The sequence below is a fragment of the Phoca vitulina genome, unplaced genomic scaffold (genome assembly GCF_004348235.1).
Source record: "Phoca vitulina isolate PV1807 unplaced genomic scaffold, GSC_HSeal_1.0 scaffold23, whole genome shotgun sequence".
In the NCBI taxonomy this organism is placed as follows: Eukaryota; Metazoa; Chordata; class Mammalia; order Carnivora; family Phocidae; genus Phoca; species Phoca vitulina.
The window spans coordinates 27,191,694-27,216,499 of record NW_022589726.1 but is presented as its reverse complement, the minus strand read 5'-3'; the positions used below and the strand labels follow the sequence as shown (position 1 = coordinate 27,216,499).

The window sequence follows — 24,806 nt, the reverse complement described above, 5'->3', positions numbered from 1 at the left end:
CCTTCCTTCCTTCCTTCCTTCCTTTCTTTCTTTCTTTCTTTCTTTCAAGATTTTATTTATTTGGGGCGCCTGGGTGGCTCAGTCTTTAAGCGTCTGCCTTCGGCTCAGGTCATGATCCCAGGATCCTGGGATCAAGCCCCGCATCGGGCTCCCTGCTCTGCGGAGAGCCTGCTTTTCCCTCTCCCACTCCCCCCGCTTGTGTTCCCTCTCTCACTGTGTCTCTCTCTGTCAAATAAATAAAATCTTAAAAAAAAGCTAAAAGATTTTATTTATTTATTTGAGAGAGAAAGAGAGTGAGCACACATCACAGGAGCAGGGGGAGGGGGACGGGGGACAAAATCCACTTGTTTACAGTTCAGTGGGGAGAAGCAGGCTCCCCACTGAACAGGGAGCCCCACGCAGGGCTCGATCCCAGGACCTGGAGATCATGAACTGAGCCAAAGGCAGACGCTTAACTGATTGAGCCACCCAGGCACCCCTTTTACTTCTTATTTCTTCATTTATTTGTAACATCATCTCTCGTTTAAAAATTTCCACTCTCCCAGCGATTCTACCTCTAGCAGTAAATCCTAAGGTAACAATCAGAGATATACAAGAGGATTTTGTGTATAGGGTGCTCAGAAAGTAATTTTAGTACTGAAAAATAAGAAGTAACCTGAAGATTCAACGTAATGAACTGACTAAGAATTGGTTAAATAATTATATTCATGTAATATAAAATTATGAAGCTATAAAATGATGCCATAGAACCAGTGCTGTGTAACAGAAAGAGAATGTGAATATTTGTAACTTTAAATTTTCCAGTAGGCACCTTAAAAAAAGTAAAAAGAAACAAATGAAGTTAACTTATTAATATATTTTACTTAACCCAATATTGCAACATGTAATCAACATAAAAATTAATAATGAGATATTCTCCTTTCTGTGCCTTTGGAATCTGGTATGGTTGTATACTCATAGCACATCTTAATCTACCTAGCCGCCATCCTAGTGCTCAACAGCCCGTGTTTCTCGTGGTTGTAGTACTGAACAGTGCAGCTACAGACAATGATTAGAGCTAGAAAATCATTAATAATATATTAAAATTTAAAAAACATTATATGACATATGTACAGTATGATTTGAATTGTATGCCTGAAAAATTCATGAGTAGGAGAAAAAAAGCATAAAAGGGTATACACCAAAATGTTTACAGTGTTATTCTGGGAAGCAGGATTATGGTTGTTCTCTTCTTTTTTCTTTCCTGTATTTTCTACATGTTTGATGATAAACCTGTATTATTTTGAAGTTCATAAATGACTCTGTTAATATCCTTCCATCGGCATTGATTAGATTGATCGATTAAGTTTATGACTTTATAGACATTCCACTCTAAGAATGTGATCCCTGAAAAGTGAATTTGTTCTGTATCTCATAGTAGTGAATACAAATTTCATTGTCCATAGAGAATCATTCACCACTATGAACAAGACTTATATTTTCAGCACAAGCCCTAACATTTGCCCCTTAAATGTGGTGTGTGTAATTATAGTATAAGAACTGTGAGTAAATTATTTCATTGCCTGTTAAATAACCATTTGTGAAGTCTAGACAACAATTATAAATAGCCATTATTTATAAAGTTTCTATTCAAAGTACTTGGGGAATTGTATAATAAATAGGAAACATGACCTACACCTCCTTATATTCTCAAATTGTACCAAAAAAAGAGAGAAAATACATAAAATTGGCAAAGATGCTAAATACAGACAAAATCCACTTGGAAAATGTGAGACTAAGCTGAAGTAGATGTTGCGTGCCTGGCATCTGCCTGACAATGCAGAGATCTTATCCTACTGAACTTCTTCATCATGTCGTTCCCTCCTCCTCCAACACACACACACAAAAGGCTCTTAAGAAAAACTAGCCCACCTTCCTTCAAACTTCTGTCTCAATATTCCCCCATCCCTAGCTGTGCACTGTCGCTATTCGGGAGTTCCTTACTGTATCCTCACTGGAGTTCCCGGGACCCTGAATTAAAAATCATTTGACATTAACTTATTTTATTCAGAAATATTTACTTAGCTCCTACTTATTGCATAAAGTGGGGCTTTGAGCCAGTAGAAGTACACAAAAATACAAAAATAATGATAGATGGTGGTAAGGACAGCAAATGAAAAGAAGAGGGAGCTATGAAAGAAAATAATAGGTCGGGGGCGGCTGGGTGGCTCAGTCCAGTAAGCGTCTGCCTTCGACTCAGGTCATGATCCCAGGGTCCTGGGATGGAGCCCTGAGTTGGGCTCCCTGCTCAGCAGGGAGTCTGCTTCTCCCTCTCCCTCTGCCCCTCCCCCCTGCTCATTCTCTCTCTCTCTCTCTCTGCCAAATAAAATCTTAAAAAAGAAAAAGAAAACAATAGTTCAGAACTTGGCAGGGGATGAGGGGTGGTTGGGAAAGTCCTCTCCATCGCCAAAGGACAACCCCACTGAGGAGATCTGATGGATGAGAGGTAGCCAGTGGGAAGAAATGCCTTCCCACAGAGGTGCATGTGCTGACCCAGGGCAGATGGGGGCTCAGGTGAGTTCAACAAGCCCAGTGTTGGCTGGTACGGTAAGGGAAGAATGCTGGAGCCATTTCAGCCTGTGGGGTGCCAGCAACCATGTGCTAGCTGAGGCTTTTATTACGATTATTAACGACAGTAGCAACAGATAAAATGTAGTAAGCATTTTTGATAAGCCAGACATAGGCTAAAAGCTTTAGACATAATAATGGATTAACTCCTTAAAGCAGCCCTTTGAGGTAACTATTATTAAGTGCCTGAGAGGTTAGTAACTTGTCTGGGGTGACATGACTTATAAAGGGCAGGGCTGGGAGCTGCTGACGATAGAGTTCTTACCCTCTTTGTTGGACTGGCTCTCCCTCCTAGTCTTACACCCCGTGGTCTGCTGCACCCAGAGCTGTGGGGGAAAGGAGCAGTTTTTTGAAAGAGGATACTGGAAAAAAACAAAGAAACTGAGATTTATATTCCCAGAAGGATAAACTACCTTCTGGGACATTAAAGACCAAATTCACTCACGTCTAAACCACAGAGGAAGGACAAAGAAATGTGTGTAGCAAACTGTAGTAGAGATCTATGGTTTTTGTCTTCCTGACATCCATTTTCCTTTTTCCTAGTGAAAACAATTTTCTTTGGGAACATGCGCCTTCCCCACTCTCACTCTGTGGTGGGTTTAGTGGGGCAAACCCCACTGTTGGCTTTAGAACAGAGCAGATGACCCTTCAAAGTGAGGCACCTGGAACATTCCACCCCCTCGGCCAGTAACTGGTTCAGAGATGGTATGACTGATGGCATATGAGCTCGATCTGGGACTTTCCTGGACTACTGAGAGAGATATAAAGTTACAGCTGCTGGTACGCACACCTGCCTCCATGCTGGACAATGCCGTCTGAGAATGAATCCAGTACAGGAGGAAAATGTGCCTAGAGATGAAGAGATGGCATCTTCAGGAGTCACTGAGCACATGGATTCAAACACGCCAGAAGCAAGCTTTACTTCTAAACTTTTCAGTTGAATGAACCAACAAATTATTTCTCAGAGAAGCCATTTTGACTTGGATTTTCAACCGCAAGGGACCCACTATGGATCAGAGGCAAAGCAGAGTGGATCGACATGACGGTCCAAGTAAGACCAGTGTTAGCCAACATGGCAGAAGGGTGGCCAGAAAGATCCTCAATGCTATGGCCTTTGGAAAAACTGTCTGGGCAAGCCAGCAGTTGGAGTGAAACTCCTCCTCCTCCTCCCTGGAGGCAGGCAGCTGAGGATGTGGAAATGCAGGTGCATGCTCCCTGGCTGCTCGAGGTGCGCCATACTGTGCTAGCTGCGGGAACACCCGAACAGACACGGCCCCCTTCCCCCCGCGAGCCCATCAGCTACTCGGGAGCGCAGAGGCAGCGGGCACAGGTTAGCACGCCTGCATCCTAACTTACCTACACGCTGAACACAGTGCGGGAAGAGCAGCACCCGATTAAAAAGAAATCTCTTGGTTCTCTGGTCTAGACAGAAGCCTCTTCCACTGAACTATATCATGAAAGCCCAATCGCACAGAGGTCAAAAGATAAGGAGATCTGAAAGATGAACACTCAGCATTAGTAGCTGTACCATGAGCAGAAAGACCTAAAACTGGAACTAAGGGGATCTAAGTACACTCTGGTCTATTTCCAGAAATGAAGTTGCTAAAGAAAGAAATCAATCCAGGAAACTGAGGACAGAATGTTAAGGAAGGACACCACAAGAGGGCCAGTGTCAACAATGCCTCTAGCCGCTACAAAACCACATCAGCTCTGGGAACTTTTCTTGGCCTTTCCCAGCCTGAGATCCCTGTGGCTAATGTCTCCTCCCGACCAGTGACTGTATTTGCCCCAGATTGATTCTACATCCAGCAATGTCCTTAGTGAGGCTGGACGTCAACCATCCTCCCAAGCTCAGGCTCTGGTGCCCAGGAACTAAGCAAGAGCTCCAGGATCTGCGTCCTTCCCTGCCCCAGTCCTTGGCACTGGGAGTTCTTTGGGCCCTGCTACCTTGCTTAGTTCTCACAGGTGAATGCTCTCTCCTGAATCCCTGAACATACATGCAGAAGGCCCCCGCTCCCGAGTTCCTGAACTCTGTGCACCCGGCTGAGGTGCCACCAGCTCCCATGGGCCATCTGACGTGCAGGTTGCCTCAACAGCCCCTGAGCCCATCACTGTCTTCTCATCTCTCAAACCTCTTCCTTATGTGGTACACACCTGTGCAAGTCTCTTGCTCTGTCTGCCAGGAAGACTCATGAAGTTTCATGCCCAAATCATGGACAATGTAATCCATTTTTTAATGGGGATGGGGGTACTGCTAAGTATACATATGATTAAATCAACTGGTAAAATGATATGTATCCACTTATAGAGTTGTTTTGCTTCTTCTCAGTCCTTTCTTTTCTTTTTTTTTTAAGGTTTTATTTTAAAGTAATCTCTACACCCACTGCGGAGCTCAAACTCACAACCCCAAGATCAAGACTTACATGCTCCATTGACTGAGCCAGCCAGGCACCCCTCTTTTTAGTCCTTATATTTACAAAATCTCAACATAAAGATCTTATTTAGGATGCTGTTAAAGTAATAAGACACCTCACTCAACACAAATATGCCTACTGAATTATCTCAATTTTGCTCTAGCTGGGGCCTGAGGTGAGACTATTCTTGAACAAATTTACCAAGGAACAAAAAACAAAACAGAATAAAACGAAAACCCAGTAATACAGACCAAGTCTAATGGACTTGAGTAACAACTCTGTTTGGTTCTTTGAGTATTCATTTAGCCGTCATATTCATTCACGCAACAAGTATTCAGTGAGTGTTTACCATGTACCAGACAGTGATCTAGGCCTTAGGGATACAACAGGGGACAAGACATTTTCTGAATATTTCTTATGTGCTGATTATCAAACCATGCTCTCCTCCTTTGTGGAGCCACTAATTAGTAAATCCATCCTTCATTCCTTCCTGCCTTGATGACTCTGCCCAGAATGTAGTCTAAAAATGGCATGTCAAGACTTGGTTGTTCAAAGAAATGTTCTTTCCACAGAGACAGTCTTGTGACAGTTATACTAAAATAAAAACTGTGAGATCACCTAATCCACATAATCATCTACAGATGAAAAGGTGGTCCATATAGTGGATAGTGTGTGTTGAAACGGTATTATTTTGATTCTTAATCCAATGTCCTCCTCCTGCACTGCCCAAAATGGTAGCCACTAGCCCCAGGTGGCTACTTAAATTCAGATTTAGAATTTGAAATTCAGTGCCTCAGCTGCACTACCTACATTTCAACTGCTCAAAAGCCACATAAGCTAGTGGCTATCACATTGGATAGCAAAAAAAAAAAAAAAAAAAAGGCTATTTCCATCACTGCAGAAAGTTCTATTGGACAGTGCTATGGGGCTAAAACACTCTGCTTGCATTATTCTAGCTCAGTGTTTCTCAAACTTTAATATGCATAGTATTTACCTGGGGATCTTGCTAAAATGCTGATTCCAATACAGTAGATCAAGGGTGGGGTCTGAGATTCTATAGTCCTAATAAACTCCAAGCAGGACTGCTCCCGGTTTGAGGACCACACTTGAAGTATGGGAGTATTAAGGTTCCAGCTCAGTACTACAGTTAATACTGCAAGTTTCAGTGTCCTAATAGTTTAACAGATTAATGTATGCGATTTTTTGTCTTCCCAATTAGGTTTTAAACTCCTTAGGAGAGAGCACTGTATCTTCTTCTTCTTCACATCTCTCATCATGGACTGCAGAACGCAGGGATGCATGAGGAGTCAGTTTTCTGTCTACAGTACAGGACATTTGGTACAAATTGCTTCAGTGTTACATATAAATACACTTTCTTTTTCTTCTTAAAAGACATTAGGTCTTTAACCTAGACATTTAATGCCTTCAATTTCTTAAAAGTAAGATACTGGTAGCTATATTATGTCAACTTCAAGAAAAACACATGGGAATTCATCCTTTTTAATGGCTTTAAAATGAATTGTAAATTATATACAGTATATATACTTAAAATAATCTAAGAAATAGTCAAGAAAAAATATATAATGTATATTTGATAACTGAAGGGACCCGCTAAATAATCTTCCATGATTACAAACAACTGAATAGCCAAGCTTTATCTTAAAATTAGAAAATGATTAAAACACTTAGAAAACAATATAATCAGAAGTTTTGAGTGTGTCTTTATGTTACTGGGACCTTCCATCCTACTCTGAAAATAGTGAGCAACCTTTTTTATGGGACAGCTGACAGTTGTTGTGGTATGAGCAGGCACCTCTGTAAATTCTTACCATAGCTTTCTATCAGCAATTTCCATTTTTCCAGAAATTTCAGCAATCACTATTTGTAATCAGTTATTAAGAACTTTCTAGTTAAGTTTAAAAGGTCAGTCATTTTTGTATTTAAAAGTCACATGTTTATGCATTCAGTTTTTAAGGAAATAAGAGCCCTTTGTGTCTTTCTAAAATGTATTCCTTACAAAGCAGCAAGAAAAAGAGTTTTATTAATGCACAAGACTGAAAGAAATGTCAAGTATGCTAGAGTTCTGGTTTTGATTTTGGACTTCAGAGAAAGTTAAAGAAGCAGTGGAACAGAGCTCTTTAATTACAATCCAATGTCCTAGAGAAGAATATTTGATATCTCTTCCAGTTGCCATTCTAGCTGATGTGTGGAGAAAGTCAACTACGATTAATACAACATAAAATCATTCCACCTAGTCAAGTTCATCAGGATTATACTGTGTGTACATTACGAACCTCCCTGGTTTTGTTTAAGATCTTGTTGGACAAATTATAAGATGGAAATGTTTTGAGAGTTAAATCAGTACTTTTATTTTTGCTACATAACCTAAACCAGTACAAGTTCGTGCTAAGATTCCTCACACTCCCACTTCACTTTGGGAGGGTAACTCAAGGACAGCATTCTTCCCCCCCAGGAGGAGAGTAAACAGCTCTGACAGAAAGATGGCAGGCTGATGGCTGAGAACTTGAGTCTGGAGTTGCTGCCTGCGTACTAATTCTCCACTCGGCCACCTCGTCATGTGGGCCTGAGGACAATTAGCTATTTCTTTAAGACTCGGTTTCTTCATCTATAAAATGGGAATGAGACTAAGGTTGCTGGGAGCACTAAATGCAATACTGACCTTATGATACAACAATAAGCAAGTACTTAGCAGTAAGCTTTAAGTGAACGTTAATTATTTTTATTAGATCTGAAAGGGATTTATCATAGCTCAGTGGCCATGAAATATTTTCCTTCATCCCTATCATGCCCCTTTAAGACCCTTTACTTTGTGTTTGTATTTAGAAATCTTCCCTTAAGACATACAAAGTATCTATTTAAGAAATGAAAGAGGTATTTGGGGATTTGGCTTTTAAAAACAAGTATATTATCTGCTCACCTAGAATTGTTCTATAGCCCCCATTCAGAGATAAAATGATTCAAAGTGAGTGTAAATGGAACATATCAACGTAATAAAGGCCATATATGACAAGTACACAATATTCATGAAGAAAAAAAATTTTTAAAATTAAAAAGCTTTTACTCTAAAATCTGGAACAAGAAAAGGATGTCCACTCTCATCACTTTTATTCAACACAGTTTTGGAAGTCCTATCCACAGCAATCAGACAAGAGAAAGAAATAAAAGCCATCCAAATTGATAAGAACAAACAAATGGAAAGATATTCCATGCTCAGGGACTGGAAGAATTAATACTGTCAAAACATCCCAAGCAATCTACAGATTCAATGTAATCCTTATCAAAATACCAATGGTATTTTTCACAGAACTAGAAGGAGTAATCCTAAAATTTGTAGGGAACCACAACAGCCAAAGCAATCTTGAGAAAGAACAAAGCTGGAGGTATCACAATCCCAGATTTTCAGATATATGACAAAGCTACAGTAATCAAAACAGTATAGTACTGGCACAGAAACAGACACATAAGTCAATGGAACAGGACAGAGAGCCCAGAAACAAACCCATACTCATATGGTCAGTTAATCTATGACGAAGGAGGCAAGAATATACTACAGGAGAAAAGACAGTCTCTTCAATAAATGGTGGTGGGAAGACTGGACAGCTAGATGCAAATGAATGAAACTGGACCACTTTTGGGCACCTGGGTGGCTCAGTCGGTTAAGCGTCTGCCTTCGGCTCAGGTTATGATCCCGGGGTCCTGGGATCGAGCCCCGCATTGGGCTCCTTGCTCTGTGGGGAGCCTGCTTCTCCCTCTCCTCCCTACTTGTGCTCTCTCTCACTATCTCTGTCTCTCTCTCTCTCAAATAAATAAACAAAATCTAAAAAGAAAAAAATTTTTTAAAGAAACTGGACCACTTTCTTACACCATACACAAAAATAAACTCAAAATGGATTAAAAACCTAAATGTAAGACCTGAAACCATAAGACTCCTAAAAGAAAATGTAGGTGGTGATCTCTTGGACATATACCTTAGCAACATTTTTCTGGATATGTCTCCTCAGGCAAAGGAAACCAACAAAATGAAAAAGCGACCCACTGAATGGGAGAAGATATTTGCAAATGATATATCTAATAATGGGTTAACATCCAAAATATATAAAGAACTCCTACAACTAAGCACCAAAAAACCCAAATAATCTGATATTAAAATGGGCAGAGGACCTGAATAGACCTTTTTCCAAAGAAGAGATACAGATGACCAACAGACACATGAAAAGGGTGTTCAACACCACTAATCATCAGAGAAATGCAAAACCAAAATGAGATATCACCCTACACCTGTCAGAATGGCTAGAATCAAAAAGACAAGAAATAACAAGTATTAGCAAAGATATGGAGAAAAGGAAACCCTGTATAAATTGATGAAACCACTATGGAAAACAGCATGAAAGTTCTTCAAAAAATTAAAAGTGAAAATACCATTTGATCCAGTAATTCCACTCCTGAGTATTTACCCAAAGAAAATGAAAACACTAATTTGAAAACATATGCACCTTATGTTTATTGCAGCATTATTTACAATAGTCAAGATATGGAAGCAGCCCAAGTGTCCATCAATAGATGAATGGATAAAGACGATGTGGTATACATATACAACAGAATACTACTCAGCCATAAAAAGGAATGAAATATTGCCACTTATGACAACATGGATGGACTTAGAGGGTAGATGCTATGTAAAATAAGTCAGACAAAGAAAGACAAATACCATATGATTTCACTTATATGTGGAATCCAAAATAAAACCAAACAAAACAGGAACAGACTCATAAATATAGAGAACAAGCTGGTGGTCCCCAAAGGGGAGGGGGTGGGAGGATGGGGAAAATAGGTGAAGAGGATGAAGAGGTACAAACTTATAAAATAAGTAAAAAATAATAATTCAAAGACACTGAAGTATAATTTCAAGATATATATTAACATCCAGATATAGTCAACAACATAAGATGCACTCTTCTAGAAGATAACTAAGTCATGGAGTTGGTGAAGTAAGGTCTGGACAACCCAGAACAAAGTAGAAGTTGGGAACTAAATGTATAATTTACATTGTACAGAGGAAATTTTTTACTTATTCAGGTCAAAAAGAGGATTGTTTTTGTCTTTAATTACCTAGTTTGGTCGTTGCCTATACAAGAATTGTGCCAACTCCTCTCTTTTCTTACTGAGAGTAGAACTGGCTGAGGCAGAGCAAGAACCATTTTCCTCATTGGGGAGAAGAGACAGTGGTCCCAGCAACAGCCACAAAGGCTGGTCAAACTCCTGTCATCAGCCACAGTGGCTGTGTATCAGCAGTCAGGTGACAAGGGATGATCTGTGCACACTTCCCACATCAGGTTGACCTTTCTCTGAAGGGAGAGCAGTGGCCATGTCCATGTTGAAGATGTTTACAACAGTACTAGCCAGTAACAGAGAATCCATGTCCTGCTCCAGTCATAGGGTGTGGGGAGTCTGGAGCCAGTAAGAGAAACAGGCTTGAAGCTTCACGTCCATACAGCATGTTCCCATCTGGTCGTACCACAACTCAGCTGAACACGTCCTCATGAGGTTAGTGTAGTTAGTTTACATTACCAAGAAAATGAAGTGCTGAGAGGAAGATGGTGTGTTCAGGAGACATCAGCAACCTAGTAGGTGGCAGCTCTGGAAGCTATGCTCCTGTCTTTCCACGGGCAGAGTGTGAGGAAAGTTCCAGAAAGGAACTAGTTATGCTAGATTTCACAAGATATGGCTCTTGCGGCCCTTGCTTTTATTTGTCTACACTGTCAAAGCAAGTAAGCTTACAAAACTAGGGTTTTCCAAGCCTCTGTTCAAAATTTTCCATTTGTTTCAAAAACGGTTCAATAGCAGCTTTTCCCCCCTCCTAGCCCGAATCCACTGAAGGCTGTATATTCCAGTTGGTCATAAGGTCTCTTCAGTCTTTTCAGTCTAGAATAGTGTCCCCATTTTTGTTTTTGTTTTTTCAAATGACAATGACTTTTTGAAGTCAGAATGGTTGTCTTGTAGAAGGGCCCATGTTCTAGATTTGGTTGTTTCCTTATATTGTCTGTTATATTCTGCAAGCCCTTCTATTTCCTGTTGATTGCATTAGGTTAAACATTCTTGGAAAAAAGATTTCATTGGTGATGTTGTACACTTCATATTGTTTCACACCAAAGAACATATCAGACTGTCCCATTACTACTGAATTTAGGAGAAATCACTTGGTTAAACTGGTGAGCACCAGATTTCTCCATTATAAGGTTTTTTTTTTTCCTTTACTGATGGTTAGTAGATGTAATTTTTTGGTATTGTGTCAATATCCTATTCCTCAATATCTTTTCTATTTTCAAGTTATTTTTTATGTAGTATTTGTAGTCTACCAACTACAATCCTTCTGCAACGTTCATTATTTGGGCTGTGAATCCAGTGAGGCAAAATCTCCCCATTCTTGTCCACCAGTGTTACGTTCATGGGCCTAACTCCAGGTAAAGATGGAGTTACTCTACTCTCCAAGTAAGATGGTACAGGCCCTCTGCTGGACAGGAGATTGCATCAGGATAAGGATGGGATTCATTCTCTACCCAGAACTCTAAGAACAATGCTAACCATCTGGTAAAATTAGTTATGTGTTAACATTTTTTTTTATTTTTAAAAAAGTAATATATATGCAATTGTTTTTAAGAATAAAACAGTGCTAAAAGCCTTAAAACAGAAACAGTAGTGGTTTGGTCACCAGAGTCAACCACTTTTTCTTTTAAATATTTTATTTATCTATTTGAGAGAGAGAGAGTGTGAGAGAGAGAGAGAGCATGGTGCGGGGGGAGAAGCAGGTTCCCCGCTGAGCAGGGAGCCTGACATGGGGCTCAATTCGACCCTAAGATCATGACCTGAGCTAAAGGCAGAAGCTTAACCCACTGAGCCACCCAGGTGCCCCTGGAGTCAACCACTTTTAACCTTTGTAGATATTCCTTCTGATACTTACCTCCATATGTCTAAATAATTTAAAATTTTTAGTCATTATCTCTGACTTCCCATTATAATAGATGAAGATGAGCTGTTTTTCCTGTGTCTTGCTTTGGAGGAGAAATAGGTATAAATTCCTAGGGCGACCACACTGAATTCTGACAGCAACTAGCACAATTAGGAGGCTTTAAAGATATTCGCTGAGTGTCACTGGATGAATGACACAGAGACCCAAAAGCATAAAGCCAGGATTCATTCTGCAGTTTCTCATAGCAAGTACGCACTGAGCAGAAGGCTGGAGAAATACATAATCTCCCAAAGTCACATATACTAAATTGTTCTTGGAAAACATTAAAATTCAACATATTAAAATATTTTTTAAAGGACTGTCACGAAACTAATTTGAACGACTCAGTAAAAAATTTCTACAGCCAAAAAATATTTTTCAAGTACATTCTTAATCAGCAGTAGAGAAAAGAAGAATTCAGGTTTAAGAAAGTAATCTTTTCTAAACATTAATGAGCAAACGGGCCTGAAAATATATGGGAGATCTTCCTTGCAGTCCTGTAGGCTCAGAACTCAGCCTTTTGCCGTGCAGAATTTCAAAGTTTGATGCCAAGCCAAAACAAAAAAAGAAGGATGTATAAATTATGAAAACTCTGAAAAGACTCCCACCTCATTAATATGTCTCAAAATACATTGCTTAAGGGTAAGGTTAATTAAATCACAGTATACATAAATTTGAAATGTACTGGTAATCAATCACAGACAAAACTATGTTACATAGAGACAAAATGGGAGTAGTGGACATTAACACAAGTTAAATAAAAACAGATTCATGCCATGGAAGGAATTTTTCACCTGACTTACTGTGGACTCTGTACTATCCAGCTTTCGGGAATATCTGAGGCAAAAATTAATGGAAGAACTACATATTCTTCTTCACTTGGGGCCCTTCAAAGTAGTGAATCGTCCACTTAGTACTCAAGAATTTCTGAAGCCAACTTCAGTGAGCATCGAGTTTTCTAGCAAGGCAATAAAACTCTTAAATTTACTGGCTAAATTATGTCATTTTGTGAATTTTCCAAGAACTCTATTTCTTTGGTTGGTTGTTGTCTGTCTTCGGGCCCTACACTTTCATTGCATTTCAACTCTTTCGCAAGAAGGGAAAAGAAAGAAATTCAAATGAGCCATTTCGATTACTTGTTAATAGTGTGACAAAATAAAACCGACATTTTTGTTTTCGTTCCTTATAATTAGCTGCAGGTTCCAAGTATTCATGCATTCTCACTAATAAAAGCAATCTAGAGCAGGTTACTTTCTGTAAGTGGAATAATTTCATTCTTTGTCATGGTATTTCCTGGATATATCTAGCTTTTATTATTATTATTATTTTTTAGATTTTATTTATTTATTTGAAAGAGAGAGACACAGCGAGAGAGGGAACACAAGCAGGAGGAGTGGGAGAGGGAGAAGCAGGCTCCCCGCTGAGCAGGGAGCCCGATGTGTGACTCGATCCCAGGACCCTGGGATCATGACCTGAGCCGAAGGCAGACGCTTAACGACTGAGCCACCCAGGCGCCCCATATCTAGCTTTTATTACACAGAATCTTAGAATGGGAAGGTTCTTAGAGATGAGCTACCTCAAACCCGCACCCGAGGCATCTTCCCAGCAAGTGCTAATAAGAGGAAGTGGTATACAGTTGACAAAGCAAAGGCTTGGGCACCAGATAGATTTAATCATCTGTAAATAAGGCTAGCAACAGATTTCCAGGAGGTCCTTGGGCAGATTATGTAATGCAATGGATGCACAAGAGCCTGAGCATATTGCAGTGGATAGAACCCCAGGCTTTGATGTTGGAGCTGACCCCAGCTGGACACATGTTCCAGCTCTGCCCCTTCACAGCTGTGTGTCTCCGGGCAGGTTCCTTACCTTCTTTAAGGCTCATATTCCCCATCTGTAAAATGGAGAAAATAATGCACCCAATTCATGATGTTATTTTTAAAGACTGGATGGGCTAACATACGTGATGCTCAAGTAACATCAGCTATTATTATTAGGCCAATTCAGATGAAAAGCTGGACACTGGATAAACCTACTTCCAAGGTTCTCGGATTAATAATACTATGTCTCTAATAAAGACAGCTATGTTTAGAACTGAACATTTTAATTTGTAAGAGAGGAAAATCAATGTTAAACACTCATGGTCTGTGTCGTAGGAAAAAATGCATCCTATATCTTTAAGATCCCCTAATATCGGGGCGCCTGGGTGGCTCAGTCGTTAGGCGTCTGCCTTCGGCTCAGGTCATCATCTCAGGGTCCTGGGATCGAGCCCCCACCTCAGGCTCCCTGCTTGGCTGGGGGCCTGCTTCTCCCTCTCCCAGTCCCGCTGCTTGTGTTCCCTCTCTTCGCTGTGCCTCTCTCTGTCAAATAAATAAAAATAAATAAAATCTTTAAAAAAAAAAGATCCCCTAATATCTTCACACAAAAATATTTATTATGTTCTTCCTAAGCATAACTATTCAATAAAAGACAGAGAAGGGGACCCAAAGAGGATAATACAGGCTAATTCCATGAGGAGAGTTCAATCCAGAAAAAGTATAAGGTATCCACGCTCACCAGAATAACCTAGTGCATAAAGCAGCGTAAGCTAAGTGGCAAATAAGGGGTGCCAAATACTGAGTTCCAAGGAGCCAGGGCATGCCCAATTTCAGGCCAGTGGTCAAAGAGGGAGGGGGTGGGATCTGAGCTGGGCCCTAAAGGCCGGTATTTGCAGAGGAGGCGAGGAAGACGAAGGTCGTTATTTCAGGCAGAATGTGCTGTCCTGTCCCAACTCCATCTCCAGTTTAAACTAATGATAAGGCTGCAAAGCTGCATCTCAGAGGTTCTGTGATTTGGTATGAGAAGAAGGGAGAGACAAGGGCCGCCTCGCCCCATAGGAAGCTAGGTTAGAAATCCGAGGAGCACCATAAATGAATGGCTTGGGCCCCTGCCAGCGGCCCTGATTTCTGGGTGTTCCCAGGCACGCGGGGCGGCACCAAGTGCACTGCTGAACTTTGGGGGGGGCAAGAGTACATGCCCCACAAGCTCTAGCCGGATCCACACCGAAGGGGTTTGTGTGAATACAAAACAAACAGTTCAAAGAGCCCAGGGTTAAAATATCCATCGCCGTTAAGCCTGTCTTGCTGCACTTCCATGAGCCACGCTCAGAGCTCCCAGGTTAGGGCCTACTGGGGCTCAAAGCCACAGATCTCCTTTACGCTCTGGGACCGCGTACCCCCTCACCCTCCATCCCCGCCCCTGCATACTGACCATCAACTCTCCATGACTCAAAGGCAGCCTCTGCTTTCTCCTCCCACAGTCCCTTTCTCACAGAGTGCACATGCCTCATCCAACAGCTGTCTAAACCAGACACCTAAAAGTCACCACAGACTCCTTGCTCTCTCTTCCCGAGGTTTGGCAAGAGACTGCTCACTCTTCTCCCCAGTCTCCTCTCACCTCCTCTAATCTATCTTTTCTCTGGACTGCTGCCTCAAAGAGTATCACCTATAGGATTAAAATCTTAACTCCTCTTAGCAAGACATAAAGGGCATCATTACCCGGCCTTAGCCGACCAGTCTGACCTGAGCTTCCAACACTCTTCCCTTAAAACTTGCATTCTGGCAACGTCTAATTACCTGAGAGGTCCCTGAACCTACCCCGCCTTGGGGCCTCTCTGACACCCTCTTCCCTCACCACCGTGCCTACAGCTTGGAAAGCTTCTATTCATCCTTCTGGTCTTAGCTGCAGTGCTATTTCTGTTCTGATTCTTTCTTGACACCTGCCCATGTACTGAGGTGCTGCCCGTCTGGGTATCTGATAGAACTGCCTTGGTTTACCTGCTTTGTAAGCCCTTGAAATCAGGGACACAATCCTTTCTCCTTCAAGCCCTAGCCCCTCGCACACGGTAGCCCACCCAAGCCAGAATTTGTTAAGCAAATGACTGAACTTTAAAATGAAGAGAGGAATCAATATTATTTGGTTAAAATCAACAAGTTTGAAGAAATCCCCTGCAAACATTAGTTTATTTAATGGGGGGCAGGGGGAGAGGGTGGACTTGCATGGGGATATTCTCCACCAGTTTATCTTCCCTTTGAAACTGCCAATGAAATGATCTCACACGTGTTGTCCAATAGGACAAAACATCAACGTAGCATTTGTTTAAAAGAAATAACCTCTATGGTACTACCTGAATTTACAGTTTTTGGACTTTTTTCAGCTGGCACTCAAATTTATCTAGAACATTTTCAACCCCTTCTCCGCTAACAAAACAACAAAAATAGAGACCAAAAACACTACGGAAATTTAGAACCAGCCAGGAAACAGGGATTTAGCTCTAATTCAGCATTGAGTACTCTCAAAATGACTTTCGAAGCCCCTATTTAAACTGGGGGATATTATGAAATTGTTAGAAGGGCTCCTCTCCTCTGCATCCCCTGAAAAAAAGGATGACACACAGATTCATGCCTGAAGTTGTAGGACTGAACTCTAAAATCTTCGAGTTTTGAGTATTTGGTAAATTGCAATCATTTACTTTCCTTGGGAATTAATAGAAACCATCTGCTTAATGATAAAGCTGAGCTTTGCAATTATTTGAGGAAAAATGTGCCACAGTCAGCATAAAAGAGGCTTATTGAGGAAGCCTGCTAGACATATGTATTTTTTTTATAATTAAAGCCAATCGCATTCATTAATTTAAAAACGCTGTTGTGATCAGCTGCCCCTATTTCTTATTTATCAGCACCACCCTTGTTAATATGCACCTATGCAACCTTCAATTTTAAACTTACAGAGGTTAAATAACTATAATTGTACAGATGGTGGTGATCACACACTAGAATGTTGAGGCGATCATGAGAAAAAATAAAGATGGGGAAATAAACGTCTACCATAAACCACATATCCGCCTTCTGGGTCTCCTACCTGTGTGTAGCCGAGTTATTTTCCTCTCCTAGCAAACAGGAAGATGCTGTGAGCGCTCCAAACAGAATTCCTTTGAACTGGCCATCTCTCAAAGCTCCTGGTCATTCTAACAGCAGCTCTGCTAGCAGCTGTGAAGAGCCCCAGAAAAACAGCAGCCTACAGAACGGGAAGAGAAGAACCAACGTCTCCCCTCAGTGGCTGTAAATATTGATCCACCTGTGAGGAATAAGGGCGCCACCGCGGTCCGGTGGCAAATAAATAAAGAAGGAGGAGGGCAGAGCAAAGAGAAACACACACATTGGGGCCAACAGCTCCAGTCGCTTTCTCCTCTCTGTGTGTGGCCCAAGGGAGGAGGAGATGTTTATTTGGACATCCTCCCTTCAGAAAAGCAGCCAGTCGACCGTCTGCCTTTGGATGGGTCCAACGCTAGAGCTCGGTTAATTTCACAGGCAGAGACCACACGGTTTTTAACCAATGCAATGCAAGATTTTGAATTTTTAAAACCATTTGGTAGGAAGCAGTTGACCCACACCATCCCAGCCCACCAAAAACTCCCACTCTGGTTCCGTAATGTTCAACTAGTCCTTATGATGGTCCTTAACCTACAGAATGGCATTCGGGTGAAAAAGATGAGTTTTGTAAAGTATGAGAGATACCAGCTGAAATCTCCCTTAGCCCCACAAATGTGAGTTACAGTATGGCCAACCCCGTTGCAGGGACGAGCGGGAAAGTCACAGAAATCAGTAAGATTCCCGAGGGACCACCAGCGCCAGGGGCATCAGTGCTGGGGAGGAGGCATCCTTCCTCCTCTTTGGGAAAGGAGCGGAGGACGTGCAAAGAGCTGGGCTCAGGCAGCCCCCAGCGGTCGCAGCCAGCAGCGGCTCTCTCAGGAATGTCCGTAAAGACCCCGTTCTAAAGCCAAGTAAACACAACGATTTTATGGCAAACAGGGAAGTGGGGTCAGAATATGAATATTTGTCTGCCACCCCCCATTTTTTTTTCTTTTTCCAAACCAGTCCATTGTAACACATTATTGCAAGGTATCTGGGCTCTAGAATCAGAGGGATCTGGGTGTCTCCCCAGCTCTGTCATCGTGGGCCAGTTAGTTAACCTCCTTGCGCTCCAGGTCCGCCATCCATAAACTACAGGCAGTATCAGGTAATCCGGACGTGATGGAGTGAAGTGTGCCACAGCACAGCTGTTAAGAGTGGGGTGGACAGCTGGACTGCCGCGTTCAAGCCCGGTTCTGCCACTTACCCTGAGTGACCAGCCGGCAAGTCACGGAATGTCTGCCTCAGTTTCCTCCTTTGAAAAATGCGGATAATAAAAATCCCCATTGAGTTGTGGTAAGCGCTAAAAGTAAGCTGATGCTATAAAGGGTCTTAGAACTGAATTCATTTTGCTTATTATTATGAACATTAAAAGAGAGAACGCAGGGCGCCTAGGTAGCTCAGTTGGTTAAGCGGCTGCCTTCAGCTCAGGTCATGATCCCAGGGTCCTGGGATCGAGTCCCGCAAAGGGCTCCCGGCTCAGCCGGGAGCCTGCTTCTCCCTCTGCCTGCCACTCCCCCTGCTTGTGCGTGCGCTCTCTCTCTCTGTGTCAAATAAATAAGTAAAATCTTCAAAAAAATGAGAGAGATAATGCACATAAGCCTTGCATGTATTAAGTGCTCATTACATAGTACCTATCATTCTTATTGTAAAGAAATTAGAAAATACAAATGAGCAAAGAAGTAAAATAACTGATAATCTTTAAATGGAAACTCTTAGAATTATGTGGAACACTATAAAAATGGACCGAAATTGTTCTTAGAGAAAGACACTATTTCTAAGAAAATAATGGAAACATATTTCCCTAATTATCTTTTAAAAAGGAATCTGGAATAGGACGCTGATGTGTTCCAAAGGTGAGAGGTGACCCCTATATGTCCCTTTAGACTCCTTAACGGTGCACACGTTATTCCATGGAGGAACCAGCAGCCTATATACAACAGTGCAAGCATCACATGAGGTCAGGCACATTCCTATTAAAAAGAGGAAAATTCTGGGGCGCCTGGGTGGCTGTTAGTTAAGGTGCCCAACTCTTGGGTGCCTGGGTGGCTCAGTCGGTTGGGCATCTGCCTTTAGCTCAGGTCATGATCCCAGAGTCCTGGGATCAAACCCAGCATTGGGCTCCCTGCTTGGTGGGGAGTCTGCTTCTCCCTCTGCCCTTCCCCCCCCCACTCCTGCTCGCTAGCCCACTCTTGCACCCAAAAAATAAATAAAATCTTTAAAAAAAAAAAAAAAAAGGTGCCCGACTCTTGGTTTCGGCTCAGGTCATGATCTCAGGGTCATAAGATCAAGCCCCCCCATCACCTCCCAGTGCACACTGTGCTCAGCGGGGTGTCTGCTTCTCTGCCTTCCTCTCCTTCTCCCTCTGCCCCTCCCCCCCACTCCCTCTGCCCCTCCCCCCACACACGCGAATTAAATAAGTAAATCTTAAAAAAAGAGGAAATTTCAGGTTTAAACAAGATGTTTAGCCAAAGCCAAGAGAATAAAAGGAATCAATTATTAATGCCGACAAATCCAAGTTCATAGTAGAGGTTTTAAAACATAGACTTTCCCCCTAAAACTTAGGTTCAAGTTCCCTTCAGCAACTCTTTCCCTAAGGCACTTGGCAATAATGGGTATTAATATGAAAATTCCTCTAGTTTGAAGAAAACAGAATGGACCTAGAGCTTTTTTTTTTTTTTTAAATAACTCAGAGTACCTTACTAGGTAGTGTGATTCAGACACTTAGATGGCATGGTCCATTTAAAAGTACCACTTTTGTGGGTGGCTTTAAAAAAAAAATCTCCAAACTCTTGTAGAATATACAAATTCCAGGAGAATATAGACGGAAATAGAATAAACTTAGCCCAAGTACTTTTTTTTTTCCTTTGGATTAAATAGTATTATTGTGTTTAAAAATGTGGAAACCAAAAATCTTATGTGGGAGTATAAGATGAGTTTAGCAACATTTCTTTTCTTTGCTTTTCTTATTCCTACCTCTAAAATTTAATATCTTTCACAACATATATCTACCTGAGTACTACATTTACATAACTAATTTTTTAAGTAAAGAAGCACAAAAATAATTATTTCCAATGTTTTGTCAAGTTTCAAATGACATAAGAGCTAAGGGTTGAAATTTTTCTCATTATGGTTTTTTATGGTTTAACACATAATTGTGAAATATAACAAATGAATATTTGTAAGTTATAATACATTCCAAATATTTTAACAATAAGAAATGAAATTTACTTATTAAAGAATAGCTTTCTAAAACTGTCCCCGTAGAATCCTTCTAGAATGATTTACTATTATTCTATTTATTATTTCCATATAGCATCTTCTTTAAATTCTACTTGGTTATTCCTAATTAGCAATAGCCTTACCCCTATTCCCAGTGCATATAAGCCTTCCATTATTCCAAGGGGCCTAGGGAGTAAAAAGAATGACACCTTTCAGTATTTAATCACCAAATTTGAGTTTCTTTTCAAATAGCCTGAAGGTAAGTCTGAGATATTATGTGTCTCTTAATTCCACTTTGAAGGTAAGCAAACATTTACCACCCCACTCAGTTCCTGAATACAATCAATATTCTTTTCTGGGATTCAGACATAAAGTCCTGTTGATTATGTTCAAGTGGTCACTTACAAGGGTGCCCTGGGCAATTGCTTCTTGAAATTCCTAAGTGAAGTTCTCTGGCCTTGGCACAGGCAAAAAGCCAATGACTGCATCTACACCCTCCCCCAGCTTAAAAGGTTTCACTGGCTTCCCCAGTCAGAGGAAGAAGCCCCCAGATGGAGACGACGGGGTCCTCCTATCTGTCCAGCTGCATCCCCCCCACACACCTGTCTTTGTTCTTCCTAACGGCCATCACCACCATAGCCACAACAACAGTGATAACTAAAACCTATACAGGGCCTGCGCATTATCTAGAAAGTAATTCATTTAATCCTTACAACCACCCTTGAAGGGAACGACTATTATTGCCCCCACTTTGCAGAAGAGATTAAGTGAACTGCTCGAGATTATCCAGCTAGCAAGTGCGGTAGCCAGAATTCAAACACGCAGTCTGGGTCCAGGTCTGCGCTCTCGCATCTTGACCCTTATTCAGAGACGGGGTCTAGCACAAAGTAGGGCCTCAGTCCATCTTTATCAAATGACTGAACAAATGAGGGGTGACTGAATGGCTCATTTGGTTGAGGGTCTGCCTTCAGCTCAGGTCATGATCTCAGGGTCCTCAGATCGGGCCCCGCTTTGAGCTCTCTGTTCGGCAGGGAGTCTGCTTCTCCCTCTTACTCTCCCTCTGTTCTCTCTCTCAAATGAATAGATGCAATCTTTGAAAAAAATTTTTTAAAAAATGACTGAACAAATGAGTTCTTTTTTTTTTTTTTAAGATTTTATTTATTTATTTGACAGAGAGATTGACAGCGAGAGAGGGAACACAAGCAGGGGGAGTGGGAGAGGGAGAAGCAGGCTTCCCACTGAGCGGGGAGCCCGATGCGGGGCTCAATCCCAGGACCCTGGGATCATGACCTGAGCCGAAGGCAGACGCTTAACGACTGAGCCACCCAGGCGCCCCTGAACAAATGAGTTCTATAATTAGTCAAGAAGTCTCTACAGTGAAACCTGACTTCTTAATTTTCTACTGTACAAGACCGCAGTATGGGCTTCAAAGAAGGATTCAAATATTTAACAAATATTTCTAAGCATCTGCAATGTGCCAGGTAACCAGGCTAGAAAGAAATAGTGCCCCCCTTCAAAGAGCTTACACTCGGTGTAGGACACACACCAAAACAGGCTATTAATTTCCAGGCCTAGGGACCAAAAACCTCGTCATAGCTGCACTGAGTTAAGCCTTTAAGACAATGGTTAGACGCTTTTTAAATAAAATGTTTATTCCAAACATATGCATTCTACTTAACCTTTTGTGGACTGGCCTGGGAACAATGCCTGGAATGAGGAACAACCCAATAAGCTGATGGATGAAGGCAGGGACAAATGAAGGAAACAAGCGAACTGGACCTGGTCCCATTGGGAAAATGCATTTCAAATTCTAAATAACTTGCAAGCTCAAGTAGTTCAGATCTCTGTACACTAGAGCAGGGGATGACTCTAGTTTGCAACTATTCCCCCCCCCCCCAGATGCTTCCCTCAAAATAAGGGGGCAAATCAATAATCAAAATAGCAAATACAACTCCAGATTTTATAGCACCGTTCACACACAATCCTCTCTTCCTTTCTGCAAAAGCTCTATTTTTAAAGATGCCCAAGTTTGTTTAAAAGTTGCTTTAGGCATTGGGAGGATGGGATCTATCCTGATGTTATCTGTCATGCACAATTCGTAGAACACTTGAATTATTACAATTCTGAGGTTTCTGTGGGAGGCATCTTGTTTTTACAAAATTGGCAAATCAAAATTCTAGGTTTCATGACTGTTTTATGTAACCATGCAAAGTTTTTCTCTCTCTATAAAAAAGGTTCCTCAAACACACACTAAGATACTCATTCCAAAATCATCCCAATTGCATTTCTTCAATCAAAAAGTGAACAGCTTTGACATTTTAAAATAAGAAACTGTCTCCTTCAGAATTTGATTAGGCTATTCTAAAAGCAGGCTGAATTCATTAAAATTGGCTTTTAGAGAGATAGTTCACATGCTTAGTAACTGGCATATTGTAGTGATGACAGCTTCCCAATCAGGTTTTCAAATACGACAGCGTCTCTAAAAACTGGATAAAGGCAGGTCACACACAAGCCACTCAGCAGAAATGTGTTTCAATACTGTTTAATCCTACAAACTCCACATTTTCATAATAAAATAATTGTATTTTCGCATAAATAAAATGTAATATTTATGCCTTAGATTAGTATATACATATTCTTATGTAAGAAATGTAAGAGATACCCTGCGGAATAAGAATACCACCTTCATTCAAAATAACACACAAAAGAGCATTTCATAATTCTTCTCTTTGTTCATTATTACCATGAAGGGTGAAAAAGGGAGGGAACAGCCAATAATTTGTTAATAGTTTAGTAAGAGAAATGCCAGGTTAATTAAAACAAAAAAGCACAATGTTTCCTAAGATTTACTGCCATTTTATTGAAGGGCAAACTTTCTTTAAAATTCCAGATGTGAAACTGCCTTAGGAAAATTCCGATGCTGTTGTGGAAAATGCAGGGAAGGTCTCCAACAGGACGCTGCTTGTCTGGGTCCCCCAGCCGCCTCTACCCGGGGCCAGCAGATGCCAGCCAGGAGTGGGCGCTGGATCCCAAACTTGCGGTGACAAGCACTGCTGTTGCCTTTGGGTCACTAAGCTACAAAGAAACACTCTGTTTTAAAAGTCGTCTTACAGAAAGTAATAAAGTGCTATTTCTTGGTTTTTAGGACCTTACCTTCTTTTAAAGAACCTCATTTTCCCATGCAAGAGCCAGAGCTGATTTATATATATTATATTATATATATGTACTATATATAATATAATATATATATATATAATCGATACAGTATAAACTGCAGCCAAGAGAAGCTACGTGGAGGAGGCAGAGCTCAGCGCTGGAAGTGCAAGTTTATTGAATTAGTTAATTAGTGAAAGAGCTAGCAAACAGGCAGGAATTTTTTAATCTGACATTTAACCAGGTGTTCTCAATTGCATGATTGGCTGTATACATTTCTCATCTGTAAGAAGTCCTAGCTTTTAGGCTGCAATCGAAGAGGGTAAATTTCTGTACAAAATTAAGAAGTTGGGAGCATTAAGGAGTTTGAAAAAGGAGCATTTCTACCTCCCCCGCCAACCACCTCCAAAAAAAACAAAATCAAAAGACAGTGAGTTCAGGTCTCTGTGAAGTGCCAGACAAGCACCGAAACTCCTACAAAGAAATCATTTTTTCTTCCTTGTCATTACCATCCTATCTCATTTCAGACTGTTATCTAGTGGCTTCTAGAAAGCAACCTTAATCTATATAGTCCATTGGAGCTGTCAGAGATCTTTTTTTTCTTTTTTGAGATTTTATTTTTTTTAATGTAATCTCTACACCCAAGGTGGGGCTCGAACTCACAACCCCGAAATCAAGAGCCACACCCTCCACCAGCTGAGCCAGCCAGACGCCTGCTGTCAGAGATCTTATATTCAGAAAAGTTATTTTGATATCAAGATGCTTAAACACACCTTCCTAATTAAAATGTACCAAAATAAAACCTACTTAAGACTTTTCACATGAAGGGAAACATCCTGGTCTCTCTTTCCTTAGCTACAGGCAACCGGTCTGCTCTTGGTTCTGGTATCCATCCTACCTGACTGGACTGACCTTAATTAAAGCAGTCTTTATCATGTGCCCAAGCGGGGGATGGGGGGGGCAGCTACATTCCAGAGGTGAAATTTGGGGCCTGTGCTGAAGGGCTTTATACAATCCACAAAGGGCAGGCAAGTAAAACAATTTTAATCACGTGCCCTGAACATTGCTTCACAAAATTAATGCGCTAACCGATCATTCTACACACCCTGGAAAAGAAGTGAACAGGAGTAAGTTCTTCAAACTTAAGGTAGAGAAGTAAATTTTTCGATACCCCAGATAAAATGGGAAATCTTTTGACATTTATTTATTCTTAATCTTCAAACTCAGTATTCAAACTTATTTATACCATTTCTATTGTCTGGGACTATTTGTTGGATGGTGTAGATATAACGTCAGAGACCAAGAGCGAGAAAGAGAGAATATGTGATCCAATTTTCCATGGAGGGCAAGCATTTATTTCCATATTTTATTATGGACAGGGCAGCTATTTAGTTACGTCTGTGCTTTGCCATGGCTGAAGCCAGGATCCCCAGGCCT

At 41.1% G+C, this 24,806-nt stretch overlaps 1 protein-coding gene across 6 annotated transcripts in view; it reads right to left on the bottom strand.

The window, feature by feature from the left end:
- Positions 1–24,806, bottom strand: part of PRICKLE1 (prickle planar cell polarity protein 1) — a 108,778-nt gene that overhangs the window by 56,367 nt on the left and 27,605 nt on the right. The window contains exons 1-2 of one of the 6 annotated variants that reach the window (XM_032420974.1): positions 17,242–18,394; positions 16,945–17,100 (exon numbers count right to left, since the gene is read on the bottom strand). The exons of 3 other annotated variants lie outside the window; for them this stretch is intronic. The gene's annotated coding sequence lies outside the window, so the exon portion shown is untranslated. Of the gene's footprint in view, positions 1–16,944; positions 18,395–24,806 lie in introns of those variants that run through there. 2 more of the 6 variants (XM_032420973.1, XM_032420971.1) reach the window with 2 other exon arrangements.